The sequence below is a fragment of the Dermochelys coriacea genome, chromosome 11 (genome assembly GCF_009764565.3).
Source record: "Dermochelys coriacea isolate rDerCor1 chromosome 11, rDerCor1.pri.v4, whole genome shotgun sequence".
Lineage (NCBI taxonomy): Eukaryota > Metazoa > Chordata > Testudines > Dermochelyidae > Dermochelys > Dermochelys coriacea.
The window spans coordinates 62156094-62180262 of record NC_050078.2 but is presented as its reverse complement, the minus strand read 5'-3'; the positions used below and the strand labels follow the sequence as shown (position 1 = coordinate 62180262).

General features: G+C 37.4%; 1 protein-coding gene across 4 annotated transcripts in view; it reads left to right on the top strand.

Annotated features, from left to right (window-relative positions):
* Positions 1-24169, top strand: part of RAPH1 (Ras association (RalGDS/AF-6) and pleckstrin homology domains 1) — a 165321-nt gene that overhangs the window by 1729 nt on the left and 139423 nt on the right. The window contains exon 2 of one of the 4 annotated variants that reach the window (XM_043505620.1): positions 5011-5055. The exons of the other annotated variants lie outside the window; for them this stretch is intronic. The gene's annotated coding sequence lies outside the window, so the exon portion shown is untranslated. The remainder of the gene's footprint in view (positions 1-5010; positions 5056-24169) is intronic. 4 annotated transcript variants of the gene reach the window in all.

Sequence of the window (24169 nt, the reverse complement as noted above, 5' to 3'; positions counted from 1 at the left end):
ATTTTCTACAAATAGGGTACTGAAGTGTCTATAAAGTCAGTTGGTGCTCTGTTGTGAAAGGGTTGAGAACTACTGTTCTCTGTGATTGTAGACATAACTTAAAACTATGTTGTACACCAGAGTGACTTTTCTTAAAGGGACATATCAACTTAGAAAACAGTTCTGCTGAAAATTCTGTAACTACTATAGTTACAAAAAGAAAAGGAGGACTTGTGGCACCTTAGAGACTAACACATTTATTAGAGCATAAGCTTTCGTGAGCTATAGCTCACTTCATCAGTTGAAGTGAGCTGTAGCTCCCGAAAGCTTATGCTCAAATAAATTTGTTAGTCTCTAAGGTGCCACAAGTCCTCCTTTTCTTTTTGCGAATACAGACTAACACGGCTGCTACTCTGAAACCTGTTACTATAGTTACAAGTAACACCTAAAGTGTTTAAAATAGAAGGAAGGAAATCTTTACAGTTTTACTTTGTGCTTAGTCAGTTTCACTGGTTTTTTTTTGTGTACAGCCAAGTTCTCTTTCTGCTGTTAGACCCTTCTGAACATAAGGAATAGAAAAACACTTATAAAATTTTTTTATAGGCAATTAATAATGCCTACTGTGGATATACCATCTAAAATATGCTATATTAAAATTCCAGTTTCTGAATTAGTTGTTTAAAAAAAAATACACAGAACAAGTTGACAGTGTCCCTGTGTAATATTTCAGTCTCTCTTTTGAATGGTGGGTGGGTGGGATGAATATAGAGCTAATAGTTTTCCTATGCTTCAGTTAGCACGTGGCTTTCATATCTCTGGGTCGCACTGGAATACTGTTACAGAGTCCATGGTAGTGAAGCTTTTTCACAGTATGAAATTGGGAAGCGCCTATGAAGCTTCTCTCCTGCAGATAGATGATTTCCCTAAAGTGCCTGGTTTTCAGAGCAGCACCTTGTGATGATGTGTTCTGCTACCCATGTTTTTTCTAGATTTGCTAGTAGGTGGCATGGTAGACAATATTGCTAAGAAACAAAATGCTCCAGTCAAAGAAAGGAGTACGGCTTACCGATTGTTGCATATCTTAGCCTTTTGATAGTTTCATAGTACCAAGATCTTCCTTATGAAAGAGACCACTATGTGTAATATAAAACCTGTCCTCCTTGAAAGATTGCATAATAATGTCTTGACACCATTACCTGTAACCTTGAGTTTGTTTAAAATAGATTTTCCAGGGCAGTAGTTCATTATGATTAATTGTTTAGGAACTCTCTGTATATTGAGGTTTTGTTTTTTTATTAAAAAAGTTGTTTTTGTAAAAAAGCAAGGCTGCTTTTTAGAGAATATGTATTGAACTACCATAGGTACAGAATTATATCTTTCAGTTTAAGCTTGGGCCACTGTGTGCAAGATTGATCCATTACCGATGTAGGCTACAGTATAAGTGTACTTATCGTATTTTTATTCAAAACGTTTTTTCAAATATCTTCTGGTATTGTAACGTTTTTTGGCTTTTTTTTATTTTCTGTTTTTGTTTTTTTTGCTAATAGACTGATCAGTTTTCTTAAGCCATAAAGACATTATGTTACTTCATCTCTCTCCCCCACCCAACCTTTGAAACAAAGGTGGAAATTGGTTCTAAACTTTTTAAGCACTGTATTTTAGGACTGTATCAGCACATGTTCTCCTTTCTGGAAAATTATATTAGGACTTCTATTGGGACATCTTTATCTGGTGGTATTCCAGCACTGACAGGAAGTGTAACGCCCCCTCCCCCACCCTTAAGAAAAAATATATAGTGTCAAAGCAACTTTATGCTCCTGGAAGAAAAAAGCCTATCAAACAGGGACAAAGTTGAAAGCTTGAACTAGCCAATCATGTCTAACAAATGCTAAGACAGACACATTATGCTGAAAATCACACTCATTAAACAATTTGAATCATATTCCTTCAATTCTCATTAGCAAAACAAAAACAGAAACAAAATAACACTACAAAGAAATAAACTTCTTGCATTTTAGCTGAAAGTGCAAGTCATAAAATAGCCAGGCAAACAGAATAGCAAGTAGATTTACTGGTGAATTATCAAATTAAGTAGAAGACCAAAATTTGGACCAAATAGGGCACTGGACAACTTTCAAAACTGATATTTTCATTTGTCATGTGTTGAGCACTTTGCTGATAACCTGGACCACATTAAAAGAGAGAATTTTAAAGCAAAAAAAGTGCTTTTCCACATATCAGCTAGAAATGTGAAGTAAGGAATTTATGATCACCCGTTATTTAGAGCTCTATATTGAAGCCTTATACGGAGGAGTAAGTTGAAGATAACTTTAGCCTTAGTCTTCAAATTTCCTTGCTTTTGTCATTATGAAACTGATTTTACTGAATTATTTATCCAATGGAGAGGGTCTGGATCCAGATTTCAGAGTCTGGAGTTCTGATCTGATTTTTGTTCACTATTATTTATATTTCAGTAGCACCTATTGGCCTCAGCCTGCTTGGGGTCCCATTGTGCTAGGTACTGTACATACATAGGCCCTGATCCTGTACTTACTTAGCATGTGCTTATTTCATGCAGTGGGAGTAGACCCATTGACTTGAATGGGACTACTCGGAATGTAAAATTGAGCACTTGTATAATTTTTTACAGAATTGAGGCCATAGAAAATGATTGTATCTGTCCCAAAGAGTTTATAATCTAAATACCTGTCTTTAATTTTATTAGACTCTCTGCAAAAATATTACCCATGAGGATTTTTAAATACATAGTTTATAACAGTGGCTCTCAACCTTTCCAGATTGCAGTATCCCTTTCAGGAGTCTGATTTGTCTTGTGTACCCCCAAGTTTCACCTCACTTAAAATCTACTTGCTTAAAAAATCAGACATAAAAATATAAGAGCCACAGCACACTATTACTGAAAATTGCTTACTCATTTTTACCATATAATTACAAAAAAATCAATTTGAATATAAATATCATATTTACATTTCAGTGTATAGTATACAGAGCAGTATAAACAAGACATTGTCTGTATGACATTTCAGTTTGTACTAATTTCGCTAGTGCTTTTTATGTAGGCTGTTGTAAAACTAGGCAAATATCTAGATAAGTTGATGTACCCCTGGAAGACCTCCATGTAGCCCCAGGGATATGCGTACCCCTGGTTGAGAACCACTGGTTTATAATATATGCATGCTACATTTGATTTATTTCCTAATTGAATAGGAATGTAAAATGTACATTGCCAGTAAACCACACACATGTACAATTGCTTCATGATGTTTTAATACCCTTTCCTTAAAAACTTTGGGCAGGAGTGGGGAATACTTCTGGGCTTAGATGTTTTACTCAAAGGAATTTTTACAGCAGAATTATGAATCCCCAGAAAACAAGGCTTGAAATGAAAAGACTCTTGGATTTGTGTATCATTTAAAACTCTTTAACCATTAAATCAGCAAATTTGATTTTGAAACATGCATAATGACACTAGACCTGTGTATAATTTATATACAATAGAATATGGCTACACACAACAGTTGAGTGATTTTTAAAAAGAATAATGAAATAGAATTGATACTAAAAAATAATTGCCTAATTTAGTATTGAATAAAAGAAGCTGTTTTAATGGTCAAGAACACACCTTAGTCAAATTGTAGGTACAATTCAACAAGGATTGAACGGACGTGACATTTTCCGCCTCTAGGTACTTATAACAAGGTTACAGGTTACTGGTGGGAAGCTTCCACTACCATTGCCTGATTTGTAATTGGTCTTTAGTTTGACAAGGGATTTAAGTTGTTGTTAATCTGCAACCATTACATTCTCTTAAATGCTCTTTCCATTGAAAAAGGCACATCTCAAAAGGCTTAATATTGTAAACCAATATGACATTTTGAAAGCATAGTTTCCATCTCACAGTGAACAATACATAACATTCTTTAATGGCTGAATATTTAAAAATATATTTCTAGATGAGAATTTTGTAGGTAAGATTCAGAGAAAGTAAGTGTTGCAGCTAAATCAGAAGCATATTTCTGATAATTTAAAGCAGATCTAATGCATCATTTGCCATTTTTCTTTGCCTTTTCAAATAATAAATACACTGGGCAAAAAATAGAGCTATGACTCTATATTTAAAGGTTTAACACTTTACTAGATGATGATTTATAATCTTGCTGACTGTGTAGATTACTATAGGTCTTTTAATGCAGAATTCCTGAACTGTCCTTTTCTGATAGTTACCACTTGTGACAACTACTCCATCAGGAACAGCATATCTAAAAGCATGTGCATCAGAATGTGCAACTATGGTGTTGAGTCACTAAGAAATAGGGATGGCAAATGGAGCTCTTTCCACCAAAGGTTTTTTGACTTAACTGAATACTAGGGAGAAGAGAAACATGAGAAACGGATCCTTAAAATTCCACATGACCAAATACTATAGTTATCTGAGCTAAAAGCTTATTAGCCACGGAGCCGACTATCATAATTCAGCTGAATTTTGTTCTAGTAAGAAACTGACATATTTAAGGTTACTATAAAGACTTGAATGCAATGTTGTAGTTGTGTAGGTTCCAGGGTATAAGAGAGACAAAGTTGATCCAATAAAAGATATTACCTCACCCACCTCATTACTATAAAGACTTGTTTGTTCACCTCTTATCTCTTCAGATGAGTAAGTGATATTTTTGTCTGGACATTTAAGTGTTTTGTAATAACTTGCAAAGCTGACATGTTACAGTAAAAAACTGAGACGGAACCTCATTAAGACTCAAAAGTCTGAAAAATTGAGAAATAAGGAATCTTTTTAATAAAGACCTCAGTGTTGCACAGGGTAACTGCTAACTTATGGATAAGTATTCTTTGTGTCTTGCTTCCTGAGCTGCTTCTAGAATCCAAATCTTTATGGAAAGTTATCATTTGTGGTTTCGCTGTATCAATTCATCATCTCTGCATTATTTTTAAAAGGTACTGTATTGGTAGTACTCAAAGTGCCACCATTGGCAGTGAAAGTTTTTCTTCTTCTCAATGTTACTCAACTCGCACGTGGAACAGCCAACTCTAGAGTGAAAGGTTAGTTCAGTATACATGCATAATCAATCTTTTAGCATTTGAGACTGCCCCAAAAGTGTCAGTAATGGTGGATTTTTGTCTTTGTTCTCTCCACCAATGTTTTTAAATAGTAACTACTTTCTGACCTTACCATTCTGAATCAAATTGAACCAATGACTTGGAGGTACGGCATCTTGATTATTCCTGCTGTACTTCCACTTTCTACTGAATTGTCCTTAAATGTGTTTATGCTTGAAGTATTTTCATAATGATATTACATCTTTATGGACAATAACTGGGAAAATGGCTTGCTTAGATTCTGACTGTTAACATAATATATGTTGGAAGCAAATACATGTCTGAGTCTCTTGCATTGTGTGTGTGTTTTTGCTAAGAAATACCTTTTTTAGTCTATTCTGGCAAGTAAGAGGAGACCACCTTCCAATATACCTGCTTTGTTTGTTCCCATCATTTAAGAAACAAGACATGTATTCTGTAGATTTTCTGCTCTGTCCTAGTTTTATGGCAGGTTTAGATTTATGAACTTCTGTGGTTTAGCTCCCCAGTGTGAATGCTCGGTCGATCCCTCTCTTCTAGTTTCATTCCGGCAATGAAGAACTATTCAGGACAAAATAATTTTTGGCTTCCACTTTTCAGGTTCCCCAATCTTTTTCTGTTTCATGTTGAGGCACTATCTTCTAAGATTCAACCACCAGTGTCGTGGACGACAGCACCAGTAAAACAAACGCACAACAACTTTATGTAATGTAAGAAGGTACGCTGACTTCAGGGGCTCCTTCCAGATGTTCCTCCCAGGGCAGGTGTGGTTGTAATGCCCATCTAAGCAGCTGCTCAGTAGTTCTCTGGCCCAGCTGCCTGCTTGTAGGAGTTGACCCAAATGTGGTAGCCTTATCTCCTGTTCCCTTTTGAAATTCTCCTTGGTAAAATAATAGCATCATACGATTGTGAGCTGAGCAACTGAGATCACAAAGGGGATTTTATTGTACTGATTAAAAGTTTAACACCTCTTTAAGGTCAGTGACTATACTTTGGAGAAAATTTAGTATCCCTGCCCCTTCAGTTTAGGTGTGATAGTTAATAATATACATCTTTTGAGACATGCTTTCGGTCTTTCAACAAGATCAGAGTTGGCATTGCTTTTATTTCTAAGGTGTAAAAGGTTGGTTTTAAAAAAAATCCATACAAACCACTAACACTGTCCTATTTTAGTGTCACAAAGGAGTTTTTTTTAAAAAAGGGCATAAATTCAATTGTAAAAAGAAGTCTCTTGTAGGTAATACTCTCCAAGCTTCGGAAAATGTATTCACTTTCATTTCCAGATCATAGCCTCCCTCTACCCCCCTGGATATTGCTTGTGTCATGACTCATGTTGGCTGACTTTGTCAAATTGGGAGTGGACTTTGGAGTGTTATATATCCAGCTAAACTGAGGGTGATCTAGAAGGATCAGTTTTTTAAAAAAAAATAATTTCCATAACTGAGCTGGGTTTTTTTTGTAGCTCAGTAATGATGTTCCAGAACAGAGTGACATCGACATGGGAAGTGCATTAGTTTTGCAAAAATTCGGTACTTCCAGATTTGTAATGTTAAGCCTATGCCTTCCTGGTTAATGTCTGAGTTCACTGTTTGTTGCTACTGCTAATCTTTTGTGGTTTAGAATGAAGACTGTTGAATGAGACTACAGTACTTATGAAATTTAGAATTTTATTTTCTATAACTTGTCTAATATTTGTCCAAATGTATTTGATTTCAGTATTCAAATTATAAATACTTTAATGGTTCTCTACTTCTTAGATGGTAATAAAACTACTTTATGGCTGTGGCACTATTACCTTCGGTCCCCTATTCTTGTTTTCACAATATCTCTAGGGACATGGAACAGTCTTTGACTGAGTGCCCCAAGTACCCTCTTACTCCCTGCCCATATCTTACTACAGTTATAGTTTCCTTTCCTTGTAAGTGAAATTTTCAAGTAAACCTAAGATCAAAATTATCTTACAGTGAAACTTATGGGTGAAAATGTAGTGATAACTAATATTTATTATTTATTTTTTAAAACAGATTTTGTATAAAGTTATATGTAGTGTACTTCTGGGTATTAGTGTAGTCAGAAAGTATAAATTTATAGCTAGATTTAAGATAGTATTCAGTTTGGGTCTGAGAGCTGAAGTGTGTGTTTTTAACCATCAGAGGAGTGAAGATTTGGAATAGCCTTCCAAGGGAAGCAGTGGGGGCAAAAGATCTATCTGGTTTTAAGATTCTGCTTGATAAGTTTATGGAGGAGATAATGGGATTTTGGTAAGTAATTGATCTTTAAATATTCAGGGTAAATAGGCCAAATCCCCTGAGATGGGATATTAGATGGATGGGATCTGAGTTACCCAGGAAAGAATTTTCTGTAGTATCTGGCTGGTGAATCTTGCCCATATGCTCAGGGTTTAGCTGATTGCCATATTTGGGGTCAGGAAGGAATTTTCCTCCAGGGCAGATTGGAGAGGCCCTGGAGGTTTTTTGCCTTCCTCTGTAGCATGGGGCATGGTTGATTTGAGGGAGGCTTCTCTGCTCCTTGAAGTCTTTAAACCATGATTTAAGGACTTCAATAGCTCAGACGTGGGTGAGGTTTTTCATAGGAGTGGGTGGGTGAGATTCTGTGGCCTGCGCTGTGCAGGAGGTCAGACTAGATGATCAGAATGGTCCCTTCTGACCTTAGTATCTATGAATATCTCCTGTTATCTGGCCTATCCTAGAAATCATACCTCTTGCTAGTAATGGGTGTATGCCGCGGATCGAGTATTGATTCTCTGAAACAGTTTAACTATAATGTAGTCCAGGACAAACCATTCAGTACTGTTTCAGAAAGCTGCAGTTAAGACTTCTTTAAGCATCTTTTTAATTTCAGAAAACAGTGATTAAACTAAACACCAATTTGTCCTGAGCTATGCTTTTCTAGTGTAGACTTGGCCTCTGAATGAAATTAACCACCTGTGTCATGCATAACCTCCTTTTCACATTTTTAAGTCTTTTTGAAGTAAAGGTACAGATCTTTTCATTAATATTCCAGTCTTGAAATTCTTTTTTCATTAGTATATTGATAATGAAGTTTGTTCACGTCCTATTCCTGCGTTCAGTGCCCCCTCCCTAATCCCGATACAATGCTGGGGTGTGTTCCATTCAGTATGGAATAAAACTGAATCTTTGTTTTCTTTAATAGGTCATTTTCCCATTTTCTGTCCTTTAGTGTATTATTTCAAAAGCTTCTTGAACCTGCATAGGTGTTAACTTTTTCATTGTGTACAGGTTGGGCAGAATAAAGTTAATTGTATATGTTGTTAACCTCATCTCTGGGGGGCCCTCGTGGCTGTGTTGATTTTGAATGCAGGAATTAAGGCATCTCCTTTTTCAATCCCTGTTTAGGTGATTTTGATTTCTGTAATTCCTGTCTGTCACATTTCTTGATGGATAGTGTTCACCTGTGATATGCTGTAAGAAATCTTAAGGGTTAAGAGAATTTCAGCCTAGAGACCATTTAACAAGTCTCTTGTTTCTTATCTACATGGTCACAAATCCTGCTCACTCTTACTTGGCTCCTGATTTGCACTGTGTGCTTTACGTGTTTCCAAAGCAGATTGCCAACTCTGCAGGATGCTTATTTGTCATTAGGAATTTGATCCATTAAATTTTACTCTTTAAAGTACGATTATCAAAACATAACTATTGCAAGAGTTTATAATGTCTGTTAAATATTATTATAACAGTAATGGTCACTAATGCAACACTGACCACATATGCTTAACCTGATGTCTTGGTAGATCACTTGGATTTTTTTTAACTGCCCCATTGGAAAGATCAAGAGAGTCATGCTGCTCATACATTTTTGTTCATGTAGTCTTATTAAAGTACTCATCTGCTTTTGTGCCTTTTCTGCACTGTCCTCTTGGAGATTGGATGGCAGTGGAACATTTCTAAGTTTACCATCTAGTCCTTGTATCTATATGTATTTCAAGCTCCTGCTCCCTTGGGATAGAGATTCACTTTTTTTTTTCTCTTTGCAGTTACTACTTCAACTCTGCTTCTAAGTTCAACACATATTCTTAACTCTTTGTTTTGTTTCTGATATCTTCCTCTCTCCTTTTTTTGAAACATGTTTTGGAAGTCTTAACTTAAAGCACATTTGTCTGAATTTTCTAGTATCCAAATTGTGTCCCTCTACTTGGTCTCTGTTAAAACAGTATTATTTTAGTTTCTCCCTTAAGTTTAATAGACGTAACCATTTTGCTTTCTCTTACTATTGTGTTAGTAAGAGAGAGAGGAAAAGTAATCATGACTCTCTAGCATTTGGAGTAATCAGTTAATTATATAAATATTAATCATTGATTTTGTAAATTCTTTTGAACTGTGTCGTTGACAGCTGTTTGAGAACTCCAAAAGAGTTTCTTGACCTTTTAATAACATAATTTAGTTATTTTCAGATTCTAAATGTTCATAAAATGTATTAACTAATGCAAATGTCTCCCAGGGGCTTTCTGAACATCTGCAACCATTCCTTTTGTCAGGTATGATTAGATGACTTAAGGACCTTTCAAACTAATACATTTTGACTAAATGTATGTACTAAATTCCCTTGGTGAAATTACTTCATTAAGTTTTAAAATGTTTTTAAAAAATTTAAAAAAGCCCAAACAAGCTCAATGATTACTTCCTTGGAGAAAATAAGAATAAACACTTCACAGCCTACCTTATTAATGCATGGCTTAAGACAATGATTTTTCACATAGGTAGATAATTCTGGCTGACTTGATTTGATAGGTAAACTAAAATTTACAGACTATTCAAAAAGAGTGATTTATAACTATTGTATTTGGAAAACTTCTGTGTTTTGCTTATCAAAATTTCCTCGATTCTGGCATTTCTAGCAATTTAACTTTAGTTAATTATATCTGCACACAAGATTTGAGAGAGACACTTAACACAATAGTAATATGAAGCTTTTTAGGAGAATAGGTGAATGCAGGAGCAATAGTTGCATGTGCCAGTTTCACTGATATTATTTCTCAGAAACTAAAACCTACTTTGTGGACAGCAGTGGTGGGAGGGATTCTGCTACAAGCAGAGGAGGAGAGTCCGCCTTTTCCTGCACCTCTGTTGAAGTGTGCGCTCCAACCCAGCAGATGACTTAGTTCTTGGCTTTGCTGGCTCCTTGAGAGCAGCTCCATAGAACTGAAAAGCTGCTTTTCAATTTGAGTTGCAGCAATGGTATGCATACAGTAGAAAGGAAACAAAAAAAAACCCAGTAATGAGACGTACTAGTAGTGTGGGATGTCCTCCTGTTTTCATTTAAAAATAAAATTCCATGATTAAGGATTGGGAATTTGGAAACTCTTTGCCAGAAGGAAGGTATGAGAAGCTTCCTTTCAGTAAGTAAAGAAAGGAGTAGGTATGGAGAAAATTTTGAAGCTCCCACTCCCTTCCAGTTGCTGACAGGGAGAAAGAATGGGGAAATGAGTGAAATTCTTAGATGAGCCACAGAACCCATATTGCTACTTACCTATTAATGTGGAATATGGGTATTTGAGTTTACTGAGTTTTTCTGTACTATTTAAATTACAGTTGGTAATGTATAGGCTTGGAAGGATTAGATTTTTATAGGTAAATGTCAGTAAACATTGATTTCACGCATGAACCAACGAAAAAATATTTTTATTGATCAAAATTTACAGGTAGGCAACATAAGAAAAATGTTTAAGAACCTAGAGTTTGATTTAAGGATATTTAGGCTTGTATATTTTGTCATTTGATGTTAACAATTTGTGTTTTAACTGTTATAAAGCTTTCACTTTTTGAATCTCAGTGTCTACTGTCGTTGAATAATTCTGACCCTCCATAATTTCCTGTGCTGGTGAGAATTTAAATTGATAAAAATTGAAAACAGTTGTTAAAAATAAGCATTGATATTATCCATTAAAATTATTTTTAAAAATTTAATTCTGCCAAGCCTAGTAATGCAGCAGTGATAAAACTCTAGTTACTGTGATACTGTACTTATTTATGAAAATTAAGTTTTTCTCTTATAAGAAATGGAGCTAAAAGAAGAAAATGTGACATACCTGTGCTGTGCAGAGAAGTACCAATCCATTGTAATTGTATAGGAGCAACTGATACTACAAGTCAATCCATAGTCTAAAAAGTACCCCAGAAAAGGCAAACTAAAAATGAATTTAAGAATAACTTATCACTATTTTATATTTACAAATATAAGTTAATGGTAACTTAGTACTTTTGCGTATTTCTGGGAAGGACTTGTGTTTCTACTGAGGTTGAAAGTCCAATGCAGAGCAAACAAAACAAACTGGTTCATACTCTGCACTTTCAGATATGTTAGCAAGTGGTTTCACTTCTGAAGTCTCTTCCATAAGAAATATATTTTTAAGCACTCAGATTATATACACTTCATCTTCATTACTGTTGTTTTATCAATTAGCTTATACATATACCAGTTGATGTCAGTTAGATTAGATAGTATGTCTTCCAAAAGTTGTATGCGTTCTGTTGAGTCAGTCTTTCTGTATGGCTTATGGGGATTTAGCCAGGATCTTTCAAAGGTAATAAATAGCAAGCTTTTTTGAATGGTCATCTACATTGGAGTGTCTTCTGACTTAAATTATTCTTGAAGGTATAGTAATATACAATAAATAGCATTTCATTATGTGGCATTTTATACAATTTATAGTTTGGTTTAGCTTACATTATACAAGCTATATTTTGGTTAATTGCATTGAAAATATTTTGAAATGAATTTTTCTTGTTCACTTTCTGGCCCAAAGTGATTTAGTGAAATACTACTTTATTCTATTTATGTAGACATGTCACTTCATTATCAATGAATATTTAAATTACTTGTCGCGTATGTAGTGCTTTCTGTCTGAGCATCTTAGAGTCTTACAAATGATGAACCAAGTTGTTATAAGAATGGCTGTTTTGGGTCAGACCAATGGTCCATCTAGCCCTGCCTTCCTGTGAGTGGTCAGTGCCTGATGTTTCAGAGGAAATGAAAAGAACAGGGCAGTTTCAAGTGATCCATCCCATGTCTTCCAGTCCCCACTTCTGGTGGTCAGAGGTTTAGGGATACCTAGAGCATGGAGTTTTGTCCCTGACCATCTTGGCTAACAGCCATTGATGGACCTATTCTCCATGAACTTATCTAACGGTAATTCTTTTTTGAAGCCAGTTATACTTTTTGGCCTTCACAACATCCCCTGGCAATGAGTTCCATATGTTCGGTGTGCGTTGTTGAAGTAGTACTTCTTTTTGTTAGTTTTTAAATGTGCTGCCACTAATTTCATTGGGTTACCTCTGGTTTTTTTTTTTGTTATTTAAAGGGGTAAATATACTTCCTTATTCGCTTCTCCACTCCATTCATTTTATAGACCTCTATCATATTCCCCACCCCCCCTTAGTTGTCTCTCTTATAAAATGAACAGTCCCAGTCTTCTTAATTTCTCCTTGTATGGAAACTGTTTCATTCTCCTAATTGTTTTTGTTGCCCTTCGCTGTACTTTTTCAAATTCTAATATATATTTTTGTAGATAGGGAGACCAGAACTACATACAATGTTCAAGATGTGGGGACTACCATGGATTTATATAGTGGCATTATGATATTTTCTTATTATCTATCCCTTTCCTAATGGTTCCTAACATTGTTAACTTTTTTGAGTGCTGCAGTACATTGAGCAGACATTTCAGAGAACTCCAAGATCTTTCTTGAATGGTAATAGCTAATTTAGATCCCATCATTTTGTATATATAGTTGGGATTATTTTTTCCAATATGTGTTGCTTTATACTTCTCAACATTGAATTTCATTTGCCATTTTGTTCCCCAGTCACCTACTTTAGTGAGCCCTTTTGTAACTCTTATAAATAATATTTACTTAAAGTATTGTTTATGTAGGAGCACTCCCACTTTAATCTCTTAGCAGCCTAAATTAGGACCCGTCTCCTATCTTTCCTTGTCACTGATACCTACATGTACTATGACCACTGGCTGCTTACCATCAACCAGCGTAAGTCTGTTCATTGCTTCTGTGAAGTAATGAATGTTGTTTCTATTTTGAAGATGGGATATAGGGGCTCAGATTGGTTAAATGGCTTTCCTAAAATCACAGTACGTGTCTGTGGATGAGCCAGGAACAGAATTCAGACCTCTGGATTCTCAATCCTGTGGATGAACCACTAGACCATATTTTCTTTTGTAACATCTAAGGGACATAGCGCAGTATACTGTCAGATATGGAAATCTGAGCTGACTTAGAAGAATTAGTCATTGTACTACATAGGTTTAAAAATGCAAGAGGTAAACTTGAAGTATTCTTTATTTTTTCACTACCATACACAGGTGCCAGCTTCCTCCAGGCCCCTGAGGGTGCTCAGGCTCCACCTCCACCTGATCTCTTCTCCCAAGCTTGCACCCCGCCCTGCCTCTTTCTGCCCCCTCCTTTGAGCACGCTCCATCCCTACTCCTCCCCTTCACCCTACCTCCCAGTGCCTTTTGCATGCTGTGGAACAGCTGATGGTGGCGGACAGGAGGGCCTGGGGCAGGGGAGCTGGCTGCAGGTGGGTGCTAAGCAGGGCTGGCCTTACCATGAGGTGAACTGAGGCAGCCACCTCAGGTGCCAGACTGTGGGCGGGGCGCCACTAGGACCCAGAGTGTAGAAAATTGTGTCTGCTGCTGGTGCATACGTATTCTCTCTGCTCTAGATGCACAGAGATGGTGGAGTGCTGTGCTGGAGGAAGGAGGGCACAAGAGACATAACAGGCAGGCAGGAGAAAAGGTGAGAGGGAATAACAGAATGCAGCAGGAGCTGCAGGGAGAGAGAGGAGGAGAAGCCTCTTATGTACCTCTCTAGCACCCCGAGGAGCCTGGACTGATTAACACCAGCTTTTCAGGGAGCTTCCTGTTTCCTGCTGCTTCCCTGAACTAGGAGAACAGGAGTCAACTGAAGTAGTAGGAGCCAGTTAGGCCTTTAAGACGCTGATATCTTCCCTCACTCAGGCCCTGCTACCAGCCTGCTTATTTGTCCCCTTCAACTGAGTGTTGAGAGCCACCATTGCTGGCACAGAACAGCAGTCACGAGTGAAAGAAAAAAATGCCCCTCTGGGGCAGCATTCAGAAAAAGGAAGAAAGCAAAGGAAGCATTTCTAGCTAAGCAGGAAGGAGCTCTCCTCAGATACATAGACACAGATGCTCACGGTGAGCCTTCTGGCCCCAGTGAGAATGTGAGTGGTGAGGAGATGCTTGATCTTCGAGTTAGTCAGAGTGCAAGTGACCTGGCAGCTACTGCAGCATCCATATCTCCATCTCAAATGGATGTAACCATGCACATTCCTGAAGAAAAGTGTAGATCAGAGAAGAATGTAGTGGAGGCACAAGAAACAGCTGCTGCTGAGTTTAGTTCCTTAAGTCTAGATGATCCAGGATTGTGGATCCACTTGAGCAGTAGCTTGAGGAACTTCCTTGTACTGCATGGACCACAGCAAATGAAAAACACATTCCCCAAAGACAACAAAAATAGAAGTTTCCATCCAACACATTACTGGTGTGAAATCCCCAATGGTGACAAAGTGGAGGGGCCACGACTTATGTACTCAAAAGCCAGAATGCTGCATGCTGTTTTTGTTACAAACTCTTCCAGTCTAATGTTCCAGCCACATTGGGTTCTACAGGAACAAAGGACTGGAAAAGTGTGGGTAGAAATCTGGCATGCCATGAGAAGGCAGCAAATCACTAGAGAGCATTCCATAGGTGGAAAGAGCTTGAGATGAGACTAAGGTTAAAGGCCACCATAGATGATCAGCATCAAGAGAAGATTGCATCAGAGTCTCTTTACTGGAAAAATGTTCTGAAAAGGCTCATTGCCATTGTGAGAATACTTGCTACCCAAAACCTAGCACTGCTTGGCACTTCAGATCAGCTGTATGTGCCAAACAGTGGAAACTTCCTTAAAATTGTGGAGCTGGTGGCTGAGTTTGATGCTATATTTCAAGAGCATCTAAGAAGAGTCACCCCCCAAGAAATATACACACACCACTACCTTGGGGGGGGGGGGATCAAAATGAGATCATAACAGTTACTCGCAACAAAAGTCAAACAGAAGATTGTGGCAGATCTGAAGTCAGCAAGAGATTACTCTGTTGTTCTGGACTGCACACCTGACATCAGCCATATGGAACAAATGACTTTAATGCTGCGTTTTGTAACAACAACAGAACCTAGTGAAAATGTCCCTGCAATGGTGACTGTCAGAGAGCATTTTCTAGAATATATTGACATTGATGGTACTACAGGAGCTGGTATGACAAATGTGCGTCTTAAACCGCTGGAAGTTACGGGAATTGCTATAGCTGACATGAGGTAAGTGCTATGATAATGGTGCCAACGTGAGAGGAAAGAAAGGAGGAGTGCAGACGCAGATCTGAGAGTTAAACCCTGGAGGGTTTTTTTTTTTTTTTTTTGGCCTATGCAGTTCTCATTCATTGAACTTGGGGATCGGTGATGCAACTTCAGCTTCTAGTGAGGCTGCTGAATTTTTTTAATGTAATTCAAAGCATTTATGTATTTTTGTCTGCATCAACTCATCGATGGCAAATTTTGAAGCAACATCTGGGAATATCCTCTCTGATACTGAAACCACTGAGTGCCACATGATGGGAAAGTCGAGTGGAGGCGATAAAGTGTATCAAACACCAAATTGGGAAGATAGATGCTATAGTTGCCATTATGGAGGATAATGTTATGACAGGAACTGTTCATGGCAGAACAGTGGCAGAGGGAAATGGAATCACCAGAAACATACATAACTTCCAATTTCTGAGTGGCTTAGTGTTGTGCTATGACATACTGTTTGAAATAAATGTTGTAAGCAAGAGACTCCAAGGTGTTGATCTTGATATATCTGAAGCAATGGAACAACTGTACAAAGCAAAGTCATACCTACAGTCTTACCGGTCAGATGAGGGATTTCAAAACAATCTGAAGAGTGCACAGAAGTTGGCAGAAGAATTTCACACTGAAGCTGTTTTCCCACCCATTCAAGAATACAAGTCACCGAAGAAGACGACATTTTGATTATGAAGCACGGGATAGATAATCCCATAAGAGACCCCAAACAACAATTCAAAGTTGAATTCTTTAACCAGGTCCTAGACTGTGCAATACAGTCAGTTGAAGAACATTTCATGCAGCTCAAGGAACACAGCAGTATATTTGAGATGTTGTATGATATTCCAAAACTCCTCACTATACCTGAAGAAGACCTACACTAGCAATGCAGGGCACTAGAGACAGTGTTGACACATGATGACATGCGCGATATTGATACGAGTGATTTAGGTGATGACTTGAAAGCCCTTTCAAGATGCATTTCAGCAGGATCAACTCCAAAGCTGCTCTGAAATATATGTGCACAAATGAGATGACCACCTGCTTTCCAAATGCTTTTGTTGCTCTGCACATACTTCTAACACGTCCTGAAACAGTTGCCAGTAGAGAACCTAGCTTCTCTAAGCTGAAGTTAATAAAAACACATCTATGCTCCACAATGACACAGGAGAGGCGGATCAGCCTAGCAACCATCTCAGTAGAGCATGAGCTGGCCCAGGCTGTGGACCTTCAGGAAGCAGTTCAAATCTTTGCAACCAAGAAGGCATGGAAAACACCACTTTGATTATTCAGACAGATAAAAATGCCAGTGTTTACTATGTAGTCAAGAAAAGTTACATTTGCTGTTCAGGCATTTGAAAGTTAAGTGTTACTTAAAATTTTTGAACAAGGCATTTTAAGTTGTTAGTTCTCCTTTATTGGGGTAGGTAGCAGAGCAGTACCATGAGAGGAGTAGAACAGGAAGAAGGCAGAATTGAGACCTTTCAAAGTTTTGGCCCAAGCAAGGGGGCATGGCGGTGTCATTTGAGCTTCCCACCTCAGGTGCCAAAGTGTTGTGGGCCGGCCCTGGTGCTAAGCACCCACTAATTTTTTTTTTCCCCATAGGGTGCTTCAGGGTTGGAGCACCCACAGAGTTGGCACCTATGCCACCATATAAAAAACACTCTCCTTCTTGAATATTTACTTAAATCAAGCTGCACTCTATTGTAAAGTTTGACGTAACATTTAAGTGGTATGTCTGGATTGCCAAGTTATATTTGCAAGTTGTTTTGAGATATTTGTTTTATAGTGGTAATAAAAACAAACTACATCTGGATTTTGTGAAAGGCTGAAATCCACAGAGCATGGATATATTTATTGGGCTTCTTGCTGGTTAAGCTACTTTATAGCGATGAATTTCAGAAACTTACTGTAAAACTAGGGTTTTATTTACAGCAGTACTGAAAACCTGATACCCTTGCTGTCCTCTGCCTTTTCATTCTAACATACAATATTCGAGTAGGAATTAGGAATATCTTTTTTCCTTTTATGTAAATTAGGCCTTAAATTTGGAGTTTGTGTGTGAGGGGAGCCAACAAAAGTATTGTGTTACATGCTTAAATTTATCTTAAAACTAATAGTGGTGCAGATGTATTCCTCACTACCTCATAATGTGGCTTTTTTATAGCTATAGAAGTCTCAGCTGAACAAAACCTGTGGTTTGGCAGAAGAATCGTCATTCCATTCTTGGATTTCACGAACTGTTCAAATATAGATGTATGCCTGACTGAAAGTGATCAAAAAGGGCAGGACTGTTTAAAAGGACACCTGGACTACTGAGATGGGAAAAAAATCTTAATGACTCTTGTTTAGAGGTAGCAGTAAGATTCTAAAGTGCTTTTCTGGCCGAATGAGGTTAGAGAAAATTGTAATAGGGAAATGCTGTTTATCAAAAAAAACCCTTAAAGTTAAATTTTAAAAATTGATCTGGTTCTATTGCCCTCATTTGTAAAAGCTTGTTTAACTGAAACCTACACTTCGGCTCAAATTTAATCTGCCATGCCCTTTTATTTCAAAGGATGCTGCTAGGAGCTTGTGAATGCACCCTTGTGAGAGCTGATCTTAACAAATGTCTTGAAGTAGGTAGTGCATTCGAACTAGTGAAGCATTTTTAAAGCCAGCTAAGATATCTAGCTAGCTAGCTATAGATAGAGAGCTATAAAAGTCTAACCAAGTTTGTAAAATCATACAGCTTTTTCAGGAAACCCCTACAGAATCCACAGTTATGCAGAAATATACTAGGTTTCAGAGTACCAATCGTGTTAGTCTGTATTCACAAAAAGAAAAGGAGTACTTGTGGCACACTTAGAGAATGCATCCGGTGAAGTGAGCTGTAGCTCACGAAAGTTTATGGTCAAATAAATTTGTTAGTCTCTAAGGTGCCACAAGTACTCCTTTTCTTTTTGAGAAATATACTAAGCACTCTTGATCTTAATCAGTTATATGTTCTCCTTTAAAAGCTACTCCACGAAGAGTCTTTGGTATGGTTAACAGCACTAAACAGATGGCTATGCTGTGGGAAAGGAGGCCTTTACATTTTCTAGAATTTAGACCCACTTACTGCTTCAAACATTGGACATATTTCTAAGCAAATCCACACTTAATATTCTTCAGTATTTGGGAATTAACTATGAATACTCCTCAGCAAGCATAATATATACTTAAAAATGTATTTGCCCCCCAAAGTCTTATTTCTTCCAAGGAGAGGGTCAAGGTGGGTGAGATATTATCTTTTATCGGACTAACTTCTGCTGGTGAGAGAGAAGCTTTCGAGCCACACAAAGCTCTTCTTCAGGTAAGACATTAGCAGTTTTCTTTACTTCTATACTTTTGAAGAGCAAGCCCCAAAGGTCTTTTCAAGCCCTCAAAGTTAGTGATTGGTACAAAGTATTCATGTGTCTTAAATATGGATTCCATGAACAGGTTCTCAATCAGTTAAATGTTCAACAGTTAGTGAAATATTAAATTGTAGCAATACTTTCACTTCTGTGGCACCTATCATTATAGGATCTCTGGGTTCTTCTTAAGTCATGAATTAAGCCTCATGACTCACCCATGAAGTAGGTATTCTCCCCGTCTGTCTCTCTTGCATAAGCTTTCGTGAGCTGTAGCTCACGAAAGCTTACTCTCAAATAAATTTGTTAGTCTCTAAGGTGCCACAAGTACTCCTTTTCTTTTTGCGAATACAGACTAACACGGCTGCTACTCTGAAACCTGTCAGAGTCCCACAAGTCTTTCAGATCTGGAAACATAACCCAGTTTTCCTTCTTCCGAGTCTTGTTCTCTAACCATAAGTCCCTCCTATGGTAGATGTAAGTTAACTTACTTTCAGATTCATGATGGAATTGATTTCATCTCTTCCTGGAGTTCATATTCACTTATCAGGATTAGAGAAGTTGTTATGGTCTCTTGGCACTTAAATAAAAAATATATTCTCCCAAATTTGCCCTGAGCTTATTTGGATGAAATGCTGTTGATCTGATTAGCATCTTGCAGGTGAGTTGCTTGGCGAGGTAATCTCTCTTTCAGGAGAGACGCTGTATAATCAGGATAGAGCCTATTTTTAATCCCTATTTCATTAAACCCCCTCGTTGTATTTACTTTTTTAAATAAAATGTGTATATACTAGTTCTTCCTAAAGTGAGAAATTTCTGTCAAGAACTATGCCTGGGAACAGTTCAGTATCAGGTTCTGATGGAATGCTGTGTGGTGTTTTCAGTTCTACGGTGCAATGCTGTAATTGTTAATAGAAGCATAGTTCACACTATGACAATTCTAGGGTTGTCAGTGTTCCCATTATAGGTCTCTCTCTCTTTTTTTTTTTTTTTTTTTTTTTTTTTTTTTTTTTTAGCATTTACGTAGCTTCTTGTTAGAGTGAAGGTTTGCTATTGTCTGAATTTGATCTTCCTCAAGCTGGAAATCATTTTTATCCAGACTTTAAAAAACTGCTTGCTCATATCCTGGGACCAACATGGCTACTACAACTCTTCTAGAGGGAAAACGACTGGCTGAGCTCTCTAGACATTGTGGGTGCTTACTTGCACATAGGTGTATTTCTCAACTACTGAAAAGATATTATTTCTAGTAAAGGACAAGCACTATCAATTTTCTTTCTCAACTTCTGAGTTGGTTTTGTTGGTGTTCATGAAATGTGTGGTGGCAGTTGTTGTCTACGTGCACAAGCTGGGAGAACATACCTTTCACCTGCTTAGATAGCAAGCTGATCACGATCACCCACACCACTGTGGACCATGTCAAAAGATGAGTTTGTCAACACCAGGATGAGTTGCTAGGATTCATCATAAACTACCTACCAAGACTTGATTTATCTCCAGGAGTGGAGTACGTAGAAACTGTGCTAGTCACAGCTCGATTCCAGTCTTTCCAGACTTGGGACAGGATTCAAGACGTCAGTATGGCTAAAAGGAGAAGAATAAGCCAGTAGTTGACAGCTCACTCTATGCTTCAAATATAGGAGCTTATGGATGCAAGAGGCATGTCTCCACATAAATGGACTCTTGAAATCCTCGTGGAAGCAAGCCTCAGAGTGGGATGCTTACATTGGATCCAGAGGATGGATAGCCTAGTGGCAATCCAGGGAAAATTTACCATTAGGAATGAGTCCAAATGAGGATGGGGAACCAAGGAATTCTCTTTCAAACAATAGCAGTTGCACAAAAATGTTCTTGTTATGAGGATGCGTATATATGACATAATAAGGGCTTTCATAAAGATGGTATTCCAAAAATTAAGGCTACCATGTTCCACATAAACAAGGTGCATCAGACTTTGGAAGTCCTGCAGTGTGAGACTGGAATCTATTCCACAAGGCATTGATAGTCACCACATATCTGGCAGGGAAAGAAAATAAGACCACAGACTAAGCCGATCAGTGATACATTGTCATGAGTAGACACATCAGATCTTCTTTCATTGTGTGGGGCACCAGTGTGCTTTGCCACTCACGTACAATAAATCAATTTTCCGCTCATGACACTGGAAAGCTAGTACTAGCAAGTGATGCCTTTCTTCCACTGAGGAAGAAAGATTTGCTACACCCTTCCACCACTTTTTCTGTTAGAAAAAGTACAAGCAAAACTCAGTGATCTTGGTAGCCCAGACAACTATTCAGTACAGTGCATACAGGTCAAAGTTTCAAAGTGGATCCACTTACTTTGCACAAAAACTGCTCAACTTCATTCATTCTTTAATAGCCAAATATACTCAAGTATTTTTGGTCTATCATGAACTAGCTAAATGTAGACAAGGTAGCTCCTTATAGGTTAGATTCATATTGGGCATGACTTTAAAAAAAAAAAAAAAACGAAACCCAAAACACTTCATTATACCACCCCCAACTCCTGGGAGGGTAATGTTGTTCTGACAAAACTGATGAAAACTCTCTTGAACTGTTCGGTTCCTGTGAGTTTCTTATATGGAAGGCTGTCTTTTCTGAAAGAGAGACTTCATCGTTCATAAAGCTTCAGGACTTGGTTATTATGCACCTTATATCAGATTTTGCAAGGATAAGATGGTGCTGTAATTTCATCTGAGATTCCTCTCCAGAGTGTTGTTGGAGTTCCGCTTCATGACACTCTCATCTTGTCCACATCCTTTTCACACCTATATGCCTATCACCAGCAGTCCATATTCCTTATACTTGATGTCAAAAGGTAGTTTGAAGTGGACTAAAGAGCTTAAAATCTTCCCAACTTTTGTTTCTTTTGATACCAGTTTTCTGGACCATGCATGCAAAAGTGGACATCTGAGTAAATTTTCTTTTTGGTAAGACCTGTTTGGCCTGAAACTAGAAGGTCGTGACAAAACTACTTTTTTCTATCAAGGGCATTTTTTTCATAACTAATCACTTGAAATAGTTTCTTCAGTTTTACAGGCTTCCAAAATAAGCCTAACTGAAAGATTTGGAAGGTAGCATCCTTCAGGGTGGGTGCATGATGGCCAATATGGGGCCTAACTTAAAATCTACCCTGCTGTTGCTGTTCTCTGGAATCAAAATTCTTTTACCTGTGGGATTCAAAATTTGTTTGAGCTCTGATTTCAAGTTAAGAATCAAGAGTCCAAGTCCTGCAGGAATTAGATCTTCAGAGAATCCGAGTTAACCCTAAGTAACTTTCCCTCTTACACTGTATGGTATGTTTCACATGATAGTTCACATGTGTAAGAGCTTTGAAAGACTTTCATCTGGAAGTTTCCTAAAGACTTATATTGTATACTTTCCTTCTAAGCCACAGAGTATAGGGAACACCCATAGTAGAAATGGTGGGCTTGATGATACCGAATTGGATAAGAACAAATGTATCTTAAAACAACACTGATAGGGAATATTTTAAAAAACTTGTATCAGAGATTGATGTTTTGAGACTAGAAATGCTAAAAGAAATTGTGCATGAATCAGATTTAAATGTATTTCAGGCAGATAAAATGCTTTAATATTTAGATTGGTTTCTTACATAAATTTAATTTATTCTGTTCTTCTAGTTAAAGCTGTCTAAATCTTAATTTTGAATACTTTGGAGCGAATTGAAGCTCAGGATAAAGAACCAGTTGTGCTCTAATGAAAATGTTAAAAGTTGCAGCTGACCCTATGCTATCTGCATTCTTCAGCCTTGCAGTGTAGATTTAAATATTTGGTTTTACAACTGAGTATGCTTTCACTGTGTTGTGACATGCCATAGGAGTTGAAAAAGGCGTAGCCTGTTGACAGCTTCAGCAGCTGCCTGTTCACTTCTAAAATGGGTTGTACTGTTTTTCTTACCCTTAAAGTGTTTTAGCAAGATTCAAGCAATGTTAGGAAAGCAGAATTATCAGATACTTAAAAGTAGGACTCTTGATTGACTCTGAATTATTTGAAGTATAATATATTAAGCATATGCCATAAGTTATTACTCACAATTTTTTTCTTGTTTTCTTACAATTTTAAGACTTCAAAAACTGGCACTGTTGAACATTGTGCGATAAAGTGCTAACAACAAATGTTCAGACTAGCTCCTGTAGCATGGTGGTGTTTTGTTTGCCTTACAGAACTTAGAATGTATAGATGAACAGTCTAACTACCTAAAGCATTATATATAGTCCGGAGAAAAGAGTCTAAAATGTAGCCTAACTTTGTGCATCGTAGTTTTTACAGTTTACTTGTAACTGTTGAAATTGAGTAGTCATTTTATTATGAATCCTCGCTTCTCCTTGTTCTTTACCTAGTATTTGTCTTTTGTAACTTGATAAATTGCAGAAGTATTTTGCCTCTAAAACATGAGAAGTAGAAACATTTTGTCACTGCAGTAAAGTGATATATGAACATGTGTGTATCCAGTCATCTGTGGATTAAGGCAATGCCATTTTTAATGATCAGTTTTCAAGGTAGAATTACACTTTAAACTGTACATAGATGATGGCCTTCCTAGGTTTTGTATGCAGCGTAGTGTAGCTTGAAAGCTTGTCTCTCGCTAACAGAAGTTGGTCCAATAAAAAATATTATCTTAGCCATGTTGTGTCTCTTCCTAGTTTTGGCCTAGTTTGAGAAATAATGTTTAATATTCATGCTTTCAAGTTATTGCTGAAGTGCTGGATGTATTTTTGTGTAAATTACTGAGGAAACAATCTGCCTAAAACTAATCCATCCAAACTTATTTTTGGAGGGGAGACTTGCTATGTGTAGAGCTAAATTTTTATCCATGTCTTTGCATTGTGTAAATAATCAGTTGATGTCCTTGTATTACTAATACATTTATAGTGTCTTGAAATATAGGACAGCACTTAAAAAGAGGAAGTGAGGATTGCCTCAAAGCAGTACTTCAGGAAACAGTAAATGTTGGATTAATTAAATGATTCCATGGTCATCTTTCATCCACATTGTTATGCTGTCACTTCCTTCCCACTTTGTTTGCTCTGCAGTTTCTCAACTTACTTTATTTCAAAGGTGGGCAAAACATTGTCTTGAATGTGATATTTGTAGATCTTTGGTCCTTATGCTTAGTTCATACAGGATGTATTCATGGTTTCTGGTCTTGATCTTTTGTAATGCTTTTAGTTTAAATTGTACCCCTAAAATCAATTACTAAAAATCACTCCTCATAACACCACATGTGAGTTCTCTGTGTATTCAAGGTCCTATCTGCTTGC